Source organism: Palaemon carinicauda, chromosome 4 (assembly GCF_036898095.1).
Source record: "Palaemon carinicauda isolate YSFRI2023 chromosome 4, ASM3689809v2, whole genome shotgun sequence".
Taxonomy (NCBI): Eukaryota; Metazoa; Arthropoda; class Malacostraca; order Decapoda; family Palaemonidae; genus Palaemon; species Palaemon carinicauda.
Genome location: NC_090728.1, coordinates 132,416,810 through 132,431,809, shown reverse-complemented (window position 1 = coordinate 132,431,809; position 15,000 = coordinate 132,416,810).

The following is a 15,000-nucleotide window of genomic DNA, read 5'->3' as shown; positions in this document are numbered from 1 at the left end:
ACTAGTGCCATTCCAGTTTATTAAAATGACTGTGAATGTTAGAGAAAAATTGCTCCTATTTATACATATTGGAATATGTGTAAATGATACTTTTTATGAAAAAATTATGTAAAAAATTGTATTATATAGAGCTGTGTGAGAAATTATGTTTTTTAATTATTTACACTGTCCTTTATTCTGTCAACTCTAAAATATAATTTACGGCAGTATTAATGCTCGTAAGTGAAATAACAGCTCTCTCTCTCTCTCTCTCTCTCTCTCTCTCTCCTCTCTCTCTCTCTCTCTCTCTCTCTCTCTCTCTCTCTCTCTCTCTCTCTCTCGTGATCATCTTTCGAAATCCACCACGGAAGAATTGATGCAATATACTTAAATCCAACGACTACAAAAATTCTTAATCACTCATACATTTAGTTTTTCTTAATATATATTTTAGTTACATGCACATTGTGAAACATATTCGCGCATGTCAGTCGTCAAACAAACCTTTTGATAAAATATATCCTCATATTTATTGTTTTCATCTCAAGTTCCTTAAACTGGAATTTTATTAAAAAATATTCTGGAGGGAATTGATAAAGTTTCCTGTTAATAGACGGATGGCTTCCTGCTCTTTTTGTTTCAGGTGATATTTATATCCACTGCAATAAAGGCTAAAGTTGATTTAAGGCTTGAATGTGTTGTCAAGGCAGGTTATGTATTTGTAAATATCAGATTAAATTATTCTTTTCGTAGCTCAGCTTCATGAACCGGGGCGTGCAACAAATAAAAAGAAATTAAACTGTTATTGAAAAGAAAAAGAACACGGTTGTTTAGCTGTACCTTTAGTGTCTCCCTTAATTCCTTTCTATAAGAAAAGACAACATTTCGAGGACTTTCAATTTGCAGAAGCAATCGAAGCTCATTCCCGGAAAAAGTGTGTACATGTGCCTAGAGCAAAGCTTTTATCCACTTACAGTCTATTTATGTCTGAGAAAAGACCTTTTGCGAAGCAGTTTCCAGGTAATGAAAGTGGGATGGGGCATACCGATGCTCTACTCAACATTACCTTCCATATAAATGCAGAGACAGATATTCTGAAGGATGTGTGTACAGTACAGTCAATCACAACGTACCAGATGAAAAGTTATAATTAGAATTTGCATTCTTTTATGAGGTTTATAAAACATAGTTTATGTTTTAGCTGCCTATATTCCCAGTCACTCTCCCGTCAGCTCAGCAACATAGCTTTATTCATATTAATTTGGATATTATATATATATATATATATATATATATATATATATATATATATATATATATATATATATATATATATATATATATATATATATATATATATATATACATATATATATATATATATATATATATATATATATATATATATATATATATATATATATATATATATATATATTTATATATATATATATATATATATATATATATATATATATATATATATATATATATATATATATATATATATATATATAGTTTGAAATGAATTTGGATGTAAGTTCATACGAAAGGATTATTTTTTTTTCTTAAATAGTTATCGGCTATAAACAAATATTTTATCATCCTTTTGGTATCATTTTACTTTATTGATAATGAAGATACTAAAATTCGTCATATTTATCTTATTAACTGAACTTCAATGTATTATGCTTTATGTTATTATCCCTTTATATGATAAAAAAAACGATCATATTTACATAATAAAAAGACTTTTTGATATAAAGTTCATTTTATATTGCATATCACTCAAAGAACTGACTTGGTCCCTTTGTCAGTAAAAATATCTTGATTTAGATAATAATAATAATAATAATAATAATAATAATAATAATAATAATAATAATAATAATAATAATAATAATAATAGTAATAATAATATTAATGATATAATTTTTATTATTATTATCACTATTATTATTATTATTATTATCATTATTATTATTAATATTATTATTATTATTATTATTATTATTATTTTCACTACTACTACTACTACTACTACTACTACTACTACTACTACTACTACTACTAATAATAATAATAATAATAATAATAATAATAATAATGAAAATAAGGATAATGATAATAAAAATAATAATAATAATAATAATAATAATAATAATAATGATAATAATTACAATAATAATAATTAATGATTATTATTATTATTATTATTATTATTATTATTATTATTATTATTAATATTATCATCATTATTATTATTATTATAATTATCATTTTCATTATTATTATTATTATTATTATTATTATTATTATTATTATTATTATTATTATTATTGCCATTGTTTTTATGCCAAAAAATATCACATAACTCTGCTGAATAGCATGAAAAACTCTTGAAAGTTAGAGTCAATCTTTATCGTTTTGTGATAAACAATTAAAAAGTCCAAACATTCAATAAAGATGCCCTAGCCTTTTGATATGCTTTCGTTACTGAATTATACCTAACTATAACGTTCAGTATGCAAATTTAACTTGCAAAGTTTAAAAAAGTCCAAATTTTATTTTCTAAAAAGAAAAATCAACCAGTTTTGCTCAAGACTTGAAGAATATAGATCAGCATCCTATATGTAGTGAAAATAATGTTTATGAGACAGTTGAATTTATTATTTGTTATCAATATATGTATATATACCATACATTCTAAGATAGAGTTTCTTTTTTATGATAGGGATTCCATGAAACCCTCTTTGAGGTAACAAAGAGGTACATGCTTTCCGATACTTAAGGGAGAAATGTGAAACCAGGTTTGCTTTGGGTGTAGCTGGTGACTGGACAAGCCTTGGAGGAATGGAAGACTTTCTCAAAAGATAATAGGATTCCTTGAAGTGGAGCGAGCAAAGTCATTTATGGAAGCAGATTAAAGGAAAGAAAAAATGATTGTAATAGTTGGGATTTTAGGAGAATTTGTTATATACAAGAGAGAGAGAGAGAGGAGAGAGAGAGAGAGAGAGAGAGAGAGAGAGAGAGAGAGAGAGAGAGAGAGAGAGAGAGAGAGAGAGAGAGAGAGTAAAATTGTATCTTTTTTATGTGTTTTTTAAAATGGATGTTCACTTTCCCGAATTCTATAATTCATTGAATACGATATTTGAACCTATCGATAGGAGGAAAATTATTCTTCCTCGCGCATTTAGAAATTATCTCAAATACATCATAAGTGACTTATTTATATTCATAAATTATTCCGGCATATCCAACAGATTCAAGCGTAGTAGTCGGCAAAGCTCTATATTCAGTATATTCAAATTCAACGTTTTTAAACACACTAGTGCCTTATGAATCGACCTGTAAATAAAACTTTATAGAAGAAAGTTGAAAAAAGGATAAAGCACACATTTCCACGTCAAGCAATAAATTGAAGTAAAAAAAAAATTCGCTGGTGTTTTTTTTTTTCACACAAAAAGAGGTAAAACTTTCTGAAGCGGGTTGTTAACAAAACACATGCTCGTCTCCAAACATATTAATTCCGACTTCTTTTTTCATCCAACTGTAAATATTATTCTCGTAGAAAGGAGAAAAATTTATCTGGCGAGAATAAGTCTTTGAACCTTCAAAGCGGTCCAATCTACATTAAAGGTTAATTTCCTGTGTTTTTCTTCGGTTTCATAAATATTTCTAAAAGATTATTCTGTTTATATTTTAAAGTCAGGATATCAATCAATAGTTTAGTGTATTCCATATCACATAAGGATAAAGGTTATCATTCAAAAAGTCAGATCAGTTTTAAATGACAAATAGCTGATCATTAAAATTATTTTGCCAAAAAAATATATAAAATGATATGTACAAGCACTCAGATGTTAAGCTTTGAAAACTTTATCAGAGACTGTAAAATCAAAAGATTTGCAATATTGGAAGTTTGAAGGCAATGATGAAATTCACAGAGTAATGGTAGCAATGTTTTCATACAGCAGAACTTAAAAAAACCCTTTTACTATAACTTCAATCAGGCACTGCTCTCTCTCTCTCTCTCTCTCTCTCTCTCTCTCTCTCTCTCTCTCTCTCTCTCTCTCTCTCTCTCTCTTTGGTATTAATACCTTAAGAGGGAACTTCGTTGGTTTTTACCTTTGTAATATGTTATCTCTTTGCTAGCATTTCCATGAAGTATAGACTTGAAAGTTCAAAGGCCATCCATAAGTATTAGACGTATTTTTAGAAATTACTAATCGATCGCTCAAGTACGTGTACGATCAGATTCCAAGATTTCATCTAAACAATAGTTACCGATAAATCAGTAAATACTCTTATCTACCATTCCCATCTCCAACTCCCAAAGATAGTAATAGGGTGTTAAGAAGTGATATCTATTAAGGGGGCTAGTGTACCGAAAAATAGCTGATTTAGGTGTCAGGTGCCGAATTTTACTTTTGTGCATTTCCGGCAACTTCATAGTGTTGGCAATGCCAGACGTATGAAATTTTGTGAATTTCGTGCTTATAAAGCAAAAAAAAAAAAAAAAAAAAAAAAAAAAAAAAAAAAAAAAAAAAATGGGGGGTAACAGGCTAAAAGGCTGCGTGCCGCAGGAGTTGTCATTCCATGAGACCCATTCCTTCCATTGAACCATATACTTTGCAAATAATGTATAATTGCTTTTTCAAACTGGGGATACTCCTAAAAAACGAGCCTAGTTTGACACCTCATGGGCGGGTTGGAAAATCATGCATAAAAAAATTATAATTGTTGTATGCAATTCTAAAAAAATATGCAACAATTGGCTTATATAGATTGAAAAAAAAGGGTCTGACAGACAAATAGCAATTTATACAGTAAAACATCTATGTCTGAATGTTGCCAAAACTTCAAGTGAAATTTTATTAAAAAAAAAAAAAAACATGATTGCGTAATTATTTGCTTTTGCAATTCTGGAAGTTTTAATGCAACACCCAAGTGCAAAGAGAAAGGTAATATGATAAAAAGAATGTTTAATGAGATATATATAGTTATTTATTCAAGAAAAAAGTCTTCCCAGTGAGAATAATTCATGTGTTAATGATGCTAAAACTTCAAGTGAAGTTTTCTCGAAACTATATTTTGAGGATATGAGTGTTTATTTATCCCTAATTACTAATGGAATTTCAAAATTCAAGAATTGCTGGCATTTATTTTTAATTTAGAAGGGCTCCGTTGGTTTGAATCTATTTTTTTTTTCTTTTTTTCACGAATATTTTATATATTAGACATTTTTTTTTTAAATAACTCTGTAAGTATTAATAATATGAAAAATATTAAAAAATCAAATTGAATGAAATAAAAGGCACTACAATTTCTAATAAATTTTATGGAAAAACAAACAAACAAGAAAAATTTATGACAATCTAACCCCATTATTAACTATTTTTTCTCAAATTTTACATGTGAGTAGCTCTATTAAATCTAAACAACTACACAAAGTTTCATGAGTATGGAATAATAAATAGGGGTTTCTTGTCTTTGGTACACTAGCACCCTTAATCTATCAAGCAATAAGCGTGAATAAAAGTCCAGATCATTTGATTGTGAGTCACCAAATATTCGACTATGCTACAGAATATATTTGCAACGATAAATATGATTCATAGACAGCTTTGGTTTTTTTTTCGCTTTCATCATAAGAAACCAGAGCTGAAAAGACTTTCAAAAGCTTTCTGCGATTCTAATGATACACGACGTTCATATGATTGACATTGGGCTTGTTGACCTCGGTGCCATTATCTTCAAAATGGAGAGTAATTGATAGGTGCAAAAAAAATAGAGAAATGTAATCTCACAACAGTGTTCTTTGTAGGTTTCCTTCCATATCAGTACGCATATGCTAAGCAGTTTCATCTTAAAAACAAGCTTGTTTGCCTTACTGATAATGTTGTTCTCTGTTGTTCTATCTAATTTCCATTGTGTACACCTTTTGCTCATGGATCCTGGAGCTGAGATCTGGCTGAAATTAATACAGCGTGCATGGAATGAATGAAGAAATATAACTTATGGTCTTTGACTGGCCTACAACATCGGACCTCATTCCAAATAAAATTTTATTATAATGTTCAAATGTCCTCTGTAGTAATAACTTTACCTATGAAAAACATTTCCTGTTTGTTTTGTCATTAAGAAAATAAAATATACACATACACATATATATACACACATATATATATATATATATATATATATATATATATATATATATATATATATATATATATATATATATATATATATATATATATTTATATATATATATATATATATATATATATATATATATATATATTTATATATATATCTATATATATATATATATATATATATATATATTTATTTATTTATATATATATATATATATATATATATATATATATATATATATATATATATATAAATATATATCTTATATATATATATATATATATATATATACATAAATATATATATATATATATATATATATATATATATATATATATATATATATATATATATAGATATATATATATATATATATATATATATATATATATATATATATATATATATATATATATACATATATATATATATCTATATCTATACATATATATATATATTTCATATATATATATATATATATATATATATATATATATATATATATATATATATATATATATATATATATATATATTGCATATCAGATCTTCAAGAGTTTTGGAGACCTGTGTATTATCAGGAAAACTTTTTCAGTCTTTCATTTTACGTTTTAAAATATTGTCTTATTGTTTGGTGCTCAACAGCTAACTCTTCTCTTAAATTTTTAGACAAGAATAGGAGTTCCCTCGCATTACATATTCTGGTCTGGAAATTAATCTGGAGCATTGTCGTTCGATTAGTAAACTGAGTCAATACTCATGAATTCTGGAACTGAGATCTGGCTGAAATTAATACAGCGTGCATAGAATGAAAGAAGAAATATAACTTATGGTCTTTGACTGGCCTACAACATCGGACCTCATTCCAAATCAAATTTTATTATAATGTTCATATTTCCTTTATAGTAATAACTTTACCTGTGAGAAAAATTTCCTGCTTGTTTTGTCATTAAGAAAATAAAATATACACACATATATATATATATATATATATATATATATATATATATATATATATATATATATATATATATATATATATATTTATATATATACATATATATGTGTGTATATATATATATATATATATATATATATATATATATATATATATATATATATATTTACATATATTTATATATGTATATATATATTGCATATCAGATCATCAATAGTTTGGAGGTCTGTCTATTATCAGGAAAACTTTTTCAATCTTTCATTTCACGTTTTAAAATATTGTCTTACTGTTCTGTCCTCAACAGCTAACTTTTCTCTTAAATTTCTAGACAAGAATAAGAGTTCCCTCGTATTACATATTCCGGTCTGGAAATTAATCTCGAGCATTGTCGTTCGATTAGTTCACCGAGGCATATTTCTATCCATATGTCGCATTCCCATCTTGGGAAAGTATGCTATTCCTTTCTTGAAAATGAATATATACTTTATTCCACTAGCCTTGCCTTTTTGTCGCAAAGGTTAAAGCTACACAGTATTCAAGAAATTTTCCCTGGCTAGTGACTGTGCAAACTATGGATTGATCTTTGTTATCTTGAAGCAGATTCGGTGAAAGTTTAGAAATTCAAACTCACTGCTAAAGTTTTGTTATAATCGGTATCATAGTTCATATGTTACTTCTTTTTCTTTGTTACTTATCTTGCCTTATGTATTTTGCTTATTTACTGTTTATAATATTAAGGATAAGATATTATCAAGATAAATCAGTGTTCAAATATTTTTTTTTTCCGTTTCAATATTTATGGTCACATATTTCATGATTATCATAATTTCTTTTTTAATATAAAAGTTTACACTAGACTGAAGCTGACACAGAAAACAGCGCCAAAAATTTTGATGGTCAACAGTGTATTTAGAAACCCAAATCTACCAAGTCTGTGAAATGAAACCTGATACATATTATGCGTAATGAAGCTTGCATTTTTTCATATTCTATGAAGCTCCATCCAAAGATAAAAATCCTTCTCTATAAACTGATACTATTTACATAAAAAAAAAGACAACTCAACGAGAAGTATATTGATAAGTGTGAGTTTGTTCTTTTAATTAAACTCCTTATGGGAATTATGCATGGGACAATTACCTGTTCATAAATACGGTGTGAACGAGGAACTCTGAGGAATTCTGGTTCAGACTGTATTGGACTCATAATCACCCAAATTATAAACACTATTCAAAACTAATTTCATGTAAGTTACAATTCGGTTACCGTAATGGGTGGTGGGTCCTCTGTTGATTTCTATGGCCTTTTCCGTGGTCAATACTCATTAATTGTATAGTAATACAATATTATCAATTACATTTGGTGCTCATTATCACTTAAGGCAGCTAAAACTACTGTATTTGATACACCTAATGGTAGTCTCCAATAATATTGATATTTATTGTTAGCTTCAGTAGTTCATAAACATATAATACTCTACTACTACTACTACTACTACTACTACTAATAATAATAATAATAATAATAATAATTATAATAATAATAATAATAATAATTATAATAATAATAATAATAATAATAATAATTCAAAAGATTCGAGGCAGAAATATATATGTTGATGTATAAAGATGAAGATTCGGAGGAAACAATACCTTCGTTTACTACAAATCGTATGGAAGTAATCGCAGCCAACTTATATGAATATATATATATATATATATATATATATATATATATATATATATATATATATATATATATATATGTGTGTGTGTGTGTGTGTGTGTGTGTGTGGTGTGTGTACATATATAGGCAGATATATATATATATATATATATATATATATATATATATATATATGTGTGTGTGTGTGTGTGTATGTGTGTGTGTTTGTGTGTATATATATATATATATATATATATATATATATATATATATATATATATATATATATATATATATATATATATATATATATATATATTCTGGACAATTTTGCGTAAGTTTGATATTATTCATCTTCTGGAGATTGTGTTAGTGATGGTGTGAGAAGAGAGCCTATGATTGAAAATAGATCTGCAATCAGTCATAGCAAGTTTAATGAAATACTAAATTAATGGAAGATCGTCTGATAGTAAAAGTATTTATTCTGAAGCAAAATATCATGATTTTTAGTCATCAAATTGGAATTAAACCAGCATAATAAGAAAAAAAAATTTATGACAGATTCTGAAAAATGTTGAAGATTTGTGAACATCAATACAGTTTTATAAGAGGAAGAGTTACGCAATTTTTAAAATAGTAGATGAATGGAGGTTATAGGTAGTTGCAACCTCTACTCTTCATTTTTATACCAAGCTATATCTGAAAGAATATCTTAAGAGGTATATTTTCAGTTTTTTATATAGAAATAAAGGTTTCCGAGAAGAAAAGTAGGTTGCTAGCAAATATGCATCAACGAATATGAATAAATCAATACCAGCCTATGGTAACTGGAATTTCTTTAAAGGAGAGAGAGAGAGAGAGAGAGAGAGAGAGAGAGAGAGAGAGAGAGAGAGAGAGAGGAGAGAGAGAGAGAGAGAGAGCAATTACTTAAATGGAGCTGTATGATGGTCAATACTGGTGAAGTAGACTATGGTGACTGGAAAGCAGCGCGGCAAAAGGATACAGATATATTTTAGATGAGAATTTCCAATACCTCAAAGTCCGAAGGAGTGGTATGATGTAGAAGCTGAAAGTAGGAAAAAAGTGAACTTAAGGAAATGGATGAACATGATCAGACTAGAGAGTAGAAAAAAAAGCTAAAATAACTGAAAATCAAGATCTCTTTACTGTAATTAATACTTGCAATGATATGCCATTCAGAAACATAGTTACAGAAGAGGAAAAAAAGAAAAAAGAAGCTGAAGTGAATATACATGAGGATATTGAGAAGGATTTTGAGAATTCTTTCTTGTGAAGAGAAAAAAAAATAGGAAATTGGGAAACCACTGATGATAAAGATTAATATGATAAGAGAGCCAATATTTTGGTTATGATTAAAAAAGGTAGCTCATGAATGGGAAAGACAAAAAAGAGGACAATACACTAGTGATTTGCCATATATACACATGATCAGAGCCCTAGCCCACTCTCGAACAATCTGGGACGAGGGAGGGCCTAGCAATGGCTGCTGATGACCCAGCAGGTAGACCTACTATATAGCCTACTGTAAAACCCCCATCCATTGCTCACAACGATGGCTAGGTTTCAGACACTACTAGAGACTATTGACTTTGAGCCGGTCTCGAACTCCTGTCAAACAGCATGTCAGGCAGGGGTTGATGTGGGAGGAATATAGAGGAATTAGATAGAACAGATTAAAGGTGAATAGTCTAGAGGAAAGCAAAGGAATATATGACATGATTATGTTAAGAAGAAATTTATTAAAAAGAAGATGAAGGATGGTACTTTCGTCGATGGGAACAATGAAATGACAATATAAAACAGAGAAGAAGAAATACAGGAAGAAGAGGGAGAAAAACAATTTTAATACTTCATTTATAATTAAAATGCAAGGTTTTACTAACACATGCGTGGTAGAAAGATGTGCAATATGTTTATATGTTGAAAAGTAATTATACATTAAGGAGAAAAAATCTGATAAATTGTGTGGAAAAAAGTCTCATATGCTTCGTTAAATTGAAAAAATAGCTCCTATCAACGTCAAGAGAATGAAGCCTCTGTTTCATGTTTTAACATATCCATCTTATCTTATCAACTAATTTAACTCTTATTAATCAGATAATATCAGATTGGTGTACAAATAATCCCCTTGTATATCTTTTTTATAATTATTTGAAAGTAACATTTAAAACATTCTTTGATAAGCGTAAAGGTTTTCATTATAACGTATTTTGAATATGACTTAAAATGTAGTGTTAATTAACTTTAGACTATCAAATTCATTATCGTCATCATCTCCTCCCACGCCTATTGACGAAAAGGGTCTCATTTACATTTCGTCAGTAGTTTGATATGGATATAGAATATTCATTTTCGATCATGCGTGCGATGATCATGTTGAATGAATAAGAAATAAGAAAAAAATAAGAGACTGAATTCTCAGATATCAACTCCATCCTTATAAAGCTTATCATGTACATTAGCAGTGGCTGTTTACCATTATTTCCCTAAAAATTCTATATCTAAAAGCGTATCTTTGTTTTACGTATAATATTAAAACTAATGCTTCCTATATCATAAACCTATAAGCGAAATTATCGATATTGTTGATAATATTACTTTTGATTTAAATGTGGAGAAATTATTCTGCTACTAAATTTCATGTCGCATTTGGTTAGAATTATAATTGTAAAATATCGTCATTATTATTTTTGCCTTTCCTTTACAAGATGTTCAAAGTTCTGTTTTCTTAAGATATAGCTCAAATGATAGGTTTATAAAGTGTTCGATTTCTTTTTCAAAACTAACGAGGTAAAAGGAAGTTCGCCTATTTTTGCTGCCGTTGTCCTTGGTAAACGTTCCTCTATTTATTTCTTATATTTTTTAAACAAACTAAATGCTACTTTTTCCACAAAAAGCATACCATATATCTTTCAAATAAAACACAGTGTCATTTTCTTTTTTCCTCAAGCTATCCATGAAAAATGATATATACACATTTCACGAACACGATCCCCCGACACCTAAAATATGTATTTTGTCAAAAAACGTTGAAATACTGAAACATCTCTTACGTTAGTCTCCGTGAATTTTGAATGGTGAAAACATTGTGTTTTTTCCTTCAGAGGCCAATTCTTTACTGATGCCAACTTGCATTGGCCAAAAGAGAGAAGGTATTGGAAATCTTTCTACAAACGGTGTAACATTTCTCTGCCATAAAACAACACGGTAACTTGCTCTCTGAAATAAGTCATGGCATTTATGATGATTCCTGCTGTTTGGAAATACAAGGTCTAACACTGCATATTGAAGAAAACTATGTATAAACAGTGCATATTATTTTTACCTCCGCCAAGGAGGTTACAGATTCGAGCCGGTTTATTTACTATTTTGTCAGTTTTTCTGTCTGTCTGTCTGCCTGTCAGTCTGTCTACTCTGACGGAATTTTCACCCCAGGTAGATCTTAGGTCATGGACGACCCCAATAAATTTTGGAGATGATCAGGATCAAGATCGCGATTTTTAATCAACATTGCATTTTTCACCTTTTACAATCAACATATGAAAAGGGTAATGATCTGTCCATAGACTTGACGAAAATGTTGGCCATATTAATTAGCAGAGGTTAGAAATCTCTGATTATTATTATTATTATTATTATTATTATTATTATTATTATTATTATTATTATTATTGATAGTAGTAGTAGTAGCAGCAGTAGTATAAGTAGTAGTAGTAGTATTAGTATTGTGTTAAACAATAATGTTGCAAGACAGGAATAATATTTATGGCAGGCTTATTTTTATTTCTATGACTAACTCTCCTTCTCACAGAAAAAGAAATATATATATATATATATATATATATATATATATATATATATATATATATATATATATATATACATATATATATATATATATATATATATATATATATATATATATATATATATATATATATATATATATTTAAAGAATTTCTTCCTTGCAGAAATATCGCTTAATGAATTATTTTTGAGAAGAGAACTTTTTTTTATTATTATTATTATTATTATTATTATTATTATTATTATTATTAGTAGTAGTAGTAGTAGTAGTAGTAGTAGTAGTAGTAGTAGTAGTAGTAGTAGTAGAAGGAATATCATTCCCTTATCTTTCAGCTGATCATATTTCCACTATTATTATTATCATTATCATTATCATCATCGATAGTATTAGGTTACTAGTATTATCTTTATTAGTAGTAGTTATCGTTAGACGTTAGAGTCAAAATAGATTTGGATACTAAATACCTTATTACCAAAGCTTCTGGCAGTAAATTATCGGGAACAATAGGGTTTATATATCGCTTTCAGTCTTTTCTATTGTTACCATCACCATTAACGTCCTTCACGAGACAATACATAGCATTTCGTGAGGAAGCAAAAGGATATATACATGTCATATCTGGTTCTAGAAGAGAGAGAGAGAGAGAGAGAGAGAGAGAGAGAGAGAGAGAGAGAGAGAGAGAGAGAGAGAGAGAGAGAGAGAGAGAGAGAGAGCATATATTTGCGCATTCAACAAAAATAGAAAATAAGCTGCTATAATTAATGTTTTTATGTGTAGTATGTATATAAATGACTTGGCATAATCAGCTTTGGAAGCCCAAAATGAATATTTCAGGTTAAGAGAGGATTTTGCAGTAATTAGAGATCCCTCATTTATGAACGTTAACCAAAAGACTTCTAAATTCTTATTTTTGAATAATAAAAGTATCCTTGTTGATAGCCTGTGAGAGTCGCAGTAAGGAACCATGGAAAGGGATTGCCTAATCCTCACAAAGTAATTTTATTAAATCTTGATAATAGACATGAGGCCTTTCTAAAAAGCAGCTATTGCACTCTACATCAAGGAAGATTAGATTACTTCAACTAGAACTGCATCATATGTAACTATTTATAAAACATATATGAAAATAAAATATATTTCCTGATAACTATAAAAGAGCAATGACGAAAATGAATATGTAACCAAACTATCACACATCACATTATCCAATGCCAGTAAATATGAGCCTATGAATTACATTGAGCAGGTTTTCATATAACAGAAGAGCAGACTTAACCCTGTGACAGATTCAAATTCAAAAAATCTCAGAATGCCATTCGACTGTGCTCTGGAATATATATAAATATTTTTCCTGATTTTTACACATTTTATAGCAAATGCTAATAATCGATAGTGTAATAAAGAAAATATTACCTGCATCAAGAATGATTGTGATAGAAGGCTATATGAAAAGTATTGCTAAAATAGAAATATAACGGGATCAATATGTGCAATAGTATTGGTAATCAAAAATGATTGATGCCCTTTAAAGGGAAATAAATGTAGTTGATAGAGAAACTATTCCTAACTCCAATATGTTTGATTTTAAAGTTTTGAACTGTATACCCAATTCAATACACCCTCTCGGAAAGAGAGCTGTAACGATTCAATGAAGGCCCAAAAATATGGCATGTAATTTTAGTTTTTAAAGTGATTAGCTATAAAAGAGAGAATGTGTAGAAAAGGTTAAATTTTGTGTTCGTCTGCATAGAGCTTAATAAATATTTCTTACGATAAATAACCATGTGTGACTATCGTTGATAGAAAAAATAATTAATAATAATCAAATTCTTTCTTCCCATCTTAGATTAGAATTTTACATGAACTATATTCATTGAACTAAACAAAACTATACAGAAGAAGCAACGAGATATGATGATGATGATATTCATTACTTCATTGTCAGCAGGGTAGTGTTCTTGGCCCATTACTTTTCATACTATATACACATGACATGTGGTTTGGCCTAAAAAATAAGCTTGTTGCATATGCAGATGATGCTACTCTCTTTGCATCAATTCCATCCCCTGAATGTAGATCTGGGGTTGGTGAATCCCTTAATAGAGATTTAGCTAAAATTAGTGCATGGTGCAAATTATGGGGTATGAAGTTGAATCGTAACAAAACTCAAAGTATGATTGTAAGTAGGTCAAGGACGGTGGCTCCTCAGCATCCGGATCTCAGTATTGATAATGTTTCTTTAAATTTGTGTGACTCTTTCAAAATTTTAGGTGTGATTCTTGACAGCAAATTTACTTTTGAGAAACATATAAGGTCTGTGTCTTCTTCAATTGCACAAAAAATTGGCTTATTGAGAAAGTCTTTTAAGATATTCGGTGATCAATCTATTCTGAAGAAGTGTTTTAATT